The following is a 6,431-nucleotide window of genomic DNA, read 5'->3' on the forward strand; positions in this document are numbered from 1 at the left end:
GCTGGGGATCCTCAGGTGTCACCACTGCCTTCAAAGTCCCCAGTAACCATTGGCTGAGGTAGCTGCAAAGCCAGGGAGGAGAGGGAAGGAAACCCTGGAGGGTGGGGAACATCCCAGATCCCAGCAGCAGCTCCTCAAAAGAAGAAGGGCTGGAGCAGGACACTGGTCCCCGTGGTTGTTCTTGGGGGGTGGCATGGGGACACATGGCATCAGGGGAGACAAAGCCCTGCAGAAGCAACGTCCCTGTGTCCCTGTGCTTTGTGCAGGTGCCATGTGTGTGGTGTGCCATGCTATGGCCCCATGTGCCGTGGTGTGATGCCACGTGGTCTGGCATGGTCCATCCTGGTGTGGAACTGCTGTGGTGTCCCATGGCTGGTGTGGTGTCCTTTGGAACAGTGTGGTGTGCCAAGGAGTGACACTCTGTGGTGCCTCACAGTGCCACAGCCAAGCCATGGCACAGGCAGGAACAGCTCTGGGTCCCTGCCAGCCCCAGCCCGGGGCTGCCATGGCACAGCTGCTGTCACAACACAGCGCCTGTCCCCCAGCCAGCCTCTGCCAGGACCCACAAACGCCTGGACTCCTCCAGGGACCTTTCCCTGGCTTGGCAGAGGAAGGGGCACAGGGGACACACAGCAGTCATGACATTCCCCTTGCCCCTGGCCCTTCCAAACACACCCAGAACAGGCTGGAAGGGGGATAGAACGGGCTGGAAGGGGGATAGGATGGGCTGGAAGGGGGATAGGATGGGCTGGAAGGGGGATAGGATGGGCTGGAAGGGGGATAGAAGGGCCTGGAAGGGGGATAGAATGGGGTGGAAGGGCGATAGAACGGGCTGGAAGGGGGATAGAAGGGCCTGGAAGGGAGATAGAATGGGGTGGAAGGGGGATAGAACGGGCTGGAAGGGGGATAATTGGTCCCCCCCACGCCGTGCACAGCACCCGGGGGCACACGCGTGAGAACGGGTCCCTCTCACAATTTGCATCGTTCCAAGGGAAGCACATTTTTTTTCCCAAGTCCTAATGAATATCGCAAATTCCAAAGGCTCGGGGAGATGAGTCCTGCCAGGCTGGATCGCGCTCTGCAGAAACACTTTGTCACTTGCTGTTCCCGTCACGGCGCTTTAACAGCCCGGCGCAGTCGAGCTCACGATTCCGGACAGCGAATGCCTTCAAAGCCCGCACGGCCCCGGCTCCGCTTTCAGGTCATGGAAATGCCACTGTCACTTCGATGTCGAAATGTCCCCAACACGTTGTCAATAGGGACGTGAAATGCCCCCTCAAGGGGAAAGGAGACAAAGGGAGAGGGGCAGCCGCTGCTCCCGGTGCCCCAGACAGCGTTCCCAGAGACACAGCTCACATTCCCAGAGACACAGCACCCACATTCCCAGGGATACAGCACCCACATTCCCAGAGACACAGCACCCACATTCCCGGGGACAGAGCGCCCACATTCCCTGGGGACACAGCACCCACATTCCCGGGCACACAGTGCCCACATTCCCAGAGACACAGCTCACATTCCCTGAGATACAGCACCCATATTCCAGGGATATAGCACCCACATTCCCAGGGACACAGAGGCCACATTCCCGGAGATACAGCACCCACCTTCCTGGGGACATAGCATCCACATTCCCGGGGACACAGCACCCACATTCCCTGAGATACAGTGCCCACATTCCCGGGCACACAGTGCCCACATTCCCGAAGACACAGTGCCCACGTTCCCGGGCACACAGCATACACATTCCTAGAGAAACAGCACCCATATTCCCAGGGACAGACCCCACATTCTCAGGACCAGTCTGGCCCTGAGCTGGGGAGGTCAGCACCTCCCTCAGAATTTCACTCAGCCTCTGTCTCAGCACCCACACTGGCATCCTGCCACCAGGGCATCCCTAAAAATCAGGCAGGAAAAGGCCTTAAGGAGCAGCCCAGCCCTGTGTCACCCCACTGCAGCACAGGGACAGTGCCAGCGCTGCCACTCCCTGTCTGTGCCCATGCGTGTGCTCCTGCTTGTGCACAGGCATCGACACCCATCCATACCCATCCCACACCCATCCACACCCATCCACACCCATCCACACCCATCCCACACCCATCCACACCCACCCCACGCCCATCCAGCACACATCCAGCGTGCACCAGGCATGCCACCCCGATTCTGTGGCATCAGGACATGTGGCAGTCTGTGCAGGGACAGCCAGACACCGGGCAGAGGGGCAGCAGCCCCAAAGCTGTTTCGTGCCCTTCCATGGAGCACTGATTGCTCGTCTGGGATGCAAGCATGGCCACAGGGCTGAGCAGGGCAGCAGCAGCAGCAAGCACAGTCCCTGTGCTTCCTGGGGGTGTGGGATGCGAGCATCAGGGCTGAGCAGGGCAGCAGCAGCAGCAAGCACATCCCTGTGCTTCCTGGGGGTGCAGCCCCTGCCCGGGGGGATCCTCAGGAGAGCAGGAACGGAGCTGGCAGCGCGCCGGAGCTGTTCCATTAGCGCCGCTGCCTCGGCTGCCGCCTGTTTGCTGAGCTAAATAACAATAATATCGCTCATCCCCAGAGGCAAGAGGCTGCTCTGAGGAGAAGGGACAGGAAGGAGGAAGCTGCTGTGCCTCGTGGAAAGGCCAGGGATTTGTGGCAGCAGGAACAGCCCAGGTCGTGCAGGTGACAGGGGCACTGCCCACTGCACCCAGACTGACAGTCCCATACAGGTAACACTGGTGACACCTGGATAATATTTACCAACAGCCACAAGATAATTCTTTTTTTTCATAGTGTCCTTTTTTTTCATAGTGTCATGATGCCACATTTTATGGCAAATCATTGTAAAAATTGCTGTGAGCACTTTATCTGCCATTGTCCTACAAAATACAGTGAATTCCACATCCCAGCTGAGCCTCAGCACTCGTGGGGACACACCACCCATGGCTGCAGGATGCTCATAGGTTGCCACTAACATTTACTACTTGTGGCTATAAATATTTAAACAAACCAGGCAATTGTTGGCCCAGAGAATCAAAATGTTTGGCTGCTGCTGAAGGAAATGTGGGGAAAACCCAAGACAAGGTGGTTTCATCCTTGTCTTCCGCCCCTGTGTGCATGTGGATCCCAGGCTGCTTTGTTCTTCACAAATGGAATAGGATACAGGCAGTTAACCCAATAAATGAAATACTCACTATTATTATTCACCAGGAATGATCATCTCTACCAGGCTGCCAGGACTGAGGGGTTCCATCCTTCCTGGTGCTGCTGGAAGGGCTCAGGGAACACCAGAAAGAGCATTTTTCAACAGGCAGGGGCTGGTGATCAACCAGTCCTTGTTGTTTTCCTTTTTTTTTTTTGATAATTGACACAATAATTTTCTTCCACACCTCTTATACTTTAATCACCTCTAACACAGGCACTTCTTGGGTAATTTGACCTTTTCAATCTCTCTGTGCACGTCCCCCAGCAGCCTTTGGGCTGAGAACAAAACAAACACTAAAATTAAACGTTGTTTTTAATCCTGGGTATTTGTGTTAGTGCTCTGCATTGCTGCTCCTTATTCCTCCAATCCATTTTTTGGCAATCTCTTTTCAGACACTTTAAACTCCTTCATCCATGAAATGCTCTTTGGGGAAACAGGAGCCAGAGGAATTCTCTGAAACCCTCAGCATCACCTCCCTGGTTTGGGTAATTTTGTTTGTTGGTTTAAAAACTGTTATGAGAAATGACCTCTAAAGGGAAGTAGCTTTAGTGTGAGGGGTAAACAATTAGAACCTGAAAAAAATCTGAATTTTTCAGTATAATGAAGCAAGAGAGAACTTTGCCATTTCGACCCTGGCCAGAGGAGGTGATGCCCACACCTCTCAGCCTGCTGGGGACATCCTGACACATGGAGCTAGCAGCAAATCCTCATGGTCTCTGTAGAAAAAGAAAATATTTCAAACGGCCAAGTGCTCCCAGGGTGAAATTTGAGGCAGTTTCTCTCTGCAAGGGCACCCACAAGAGCATGGCCGTGGCCTCTCCAGCACAGCCAGGAGAGCTCCAGGTCTCACCCCAGTGATGGGGCAGAGCAGCTCCTGTACTGGTATTTCTTGGATCATCAAAAACATTTCTTGGATCATCAAAAACATTTCTTCAGGTATTTTCATCTTGTACAGGGAAATTTGTAGTAAAATCCTTAATTTAAATTCTAATATGATCAAATTTTAAGGAAGAAAACAGGAATATTGGTTTACTGGATTTTGACTTTTTTAATATTAAAAGAAAAAAAAATAGACAAGGAGTAATAACTGAGTACAGCCTCAATAAAAAATCTCCAACATTTCAAGTCCATTTTCTTCGACTGAGATTAAAGCGAGCTGGTTTGGTTTGTACAGCAGAAAGGCAGAGTTGGGGTCTTGGGCTGGAAAAGAGCCCATGAGGGTTCCCAGTAGCAGGAATGCCCCCATGGTTCGGGGATTTGCTCACCTCGTGGTTGCATTGAAGGGTGCAAAGGAAGCACAAAAACATCCCCGACACCATTCCGTGGGGGAATGGGAACAACAGTAGCAGTGAGCAGTGGAACGTGCCCCAAAAGGCAGAGCTCGTGTTGGTGCTGTGGAGCTCGGGGTCTGATTTATGGGATCTGCACAGGGAGGGGAGAGGAGAACCCCTCCATGCCCGCGGAGCTCCTGCCGTGGTGCTCGGGATGTGCCGCGCTGGCACTGCCAGGGCAGCCAGGGCAGCACAGCCTCCGGAGCTCCTGGGCATGGCCCCAGGGCCCCCGGGGTGCTGGCTGCTCCCGAGGAACGTGGCTCAGGAGTGGGGTCAGAGTGGGGTCAGCAGTGGGGTCAGAGTGGGGTCAGAGTGGGGTCCCACTCCCCTCCTACGCGTGGTGGCAGTGATGGGGTCCCTCCCACGCTCTCAGGAGCCATCACTCCCAAGCCAGGGCCGTGCCCTTCTCCCCCACTTCGGGGTGCCACACCCAGGGCAGGGGGGCCTGCGGGGTGCTCTTATCTCGCCCTGATAACAAACTGTGGGGTAACCCAAGCCCTTTCTCTGCCTGTCCCCGTGGCCGCCGGCGTCGCTTCTCCGGCGGGTTGGCTGCCAACAATTCATCTGCTGCCTCAGCTCATTATCTCTGTGGCGCAGCCAGGACGTGTTCTGGGTGGGAGAATTTGGGTCAGTGGGTTTCACAAGGCGTTCCTTGAGATGCCCTGGCATGTATTTAGCGTTTGGCATTCCATGTGGGACCAGCCACCCATCCCCGTGCCTCTGCATCCTCCCTGCTCCAGGCGAGCGTCATGGGGACAGCAAAGGGGGCTCAGGCAGCCCCAGGGAGTGGGTGGGGAGAAGGCTGCAAAGGACAGACAGAGCTGGGATGTTTTCAGTCTCCTCCTGTTTTCTTTTGTACAAGTCTGAATATTTTATCTGGCTGCGTGCATCGTCCCTGAACTTAAAAATAGCCGGGCTCCTTCCTGGTGGAATGGAGCAGTTTGCTTTTCCTAGATTCTTCACGCAGATTTCTTGTTCCCCTCACACCCAGTAATTGCTCCTGGAGCCAGGAGGGCGCGGGGAGGGTGCCTGGCCCTGCACACACACACTCCCCTCCCCTCAGTGCCCGGGGACAGGGCAGGTTTGGGCATGAGGGTGTTTCCCACCTCCCCAGGCTGGGTGCATGCTGGTGCTCCATGGGGTGCTCAGGACAGGGGACAGCAGACCTCAGTCCTGCTCTTTAATAACCAGCCAGCCCCATAGCGAGAGAACCCATAGGGCACAGGCTTGGTGAGGGACACACTGGTCCAGGTCATGGAGTGATTTACACTCAGTGCTTAAAAATAGATGGAGTTTTGGGGATGGCTCCTGAAGTTCGGTTGATTCTTGCGGTATCTCCTATTCTCCTTGGTTTTGTGCAGGGTGGCAATGAAAAACAAGGACTGACAGACTTACAGACACAAAATCTCCTTTTCCTGTCACTGTGCAAGTTTTAGGGACCATCACAGGACAGGAGAGGGGGCACACCTGAGCTGGGTGGGGAAGCAAAGCTGTCTCCAGCAGCCACATCTGGGGTGCATCTCCCCTCCTGGCTCTGGGCTGGCTCAGGCCTGGGTGAGTGAGGAGCTGTCACCCTGTGCTGCATTTCCAGAGCAGGTGGCATTGATATTTGGAACCTAAAAGCAGCTCTCCCTCAGCACATGGGGTGAAGGAATGGGTGCCAGCAGCACCTCCTTCCCTTGTGCACTGTGAGAGCTGTCCCCAGAGCTGTCCCCAGAGCTTTGCCCAGAGCTGTGCCCAGAGCCCCTGGCCGGTGACACAGTGAGTGAGCTGGCAGTGTTGCTGTGCCCGTCCCCATGGCCTGTGTCACACACTCTGCTCCCCAGCCCTGAGCTCTGGGAGATGGGATGGCTGAGCACACATTTCTGGACACACACGGGACGCTGGTAACTGGAAGTGACACGTGCCAGGCTCTGTCA

The sequence above is a fragment of the Passer montanus genome, unplaced genomic scaffold (assembly GCF_014805655.1).
Source record: "Passer montanus isolate IOZ18808 unplaced genomic scaffold, ASM1480565v1 scaffold49, whole genome shotgun sequence".
Classification (NCBI taxonomy): Eukaryota; Metazoa; Chordata; class Aves; order Passeriformes; family Passeridae; genus Passer; species Passer montanus.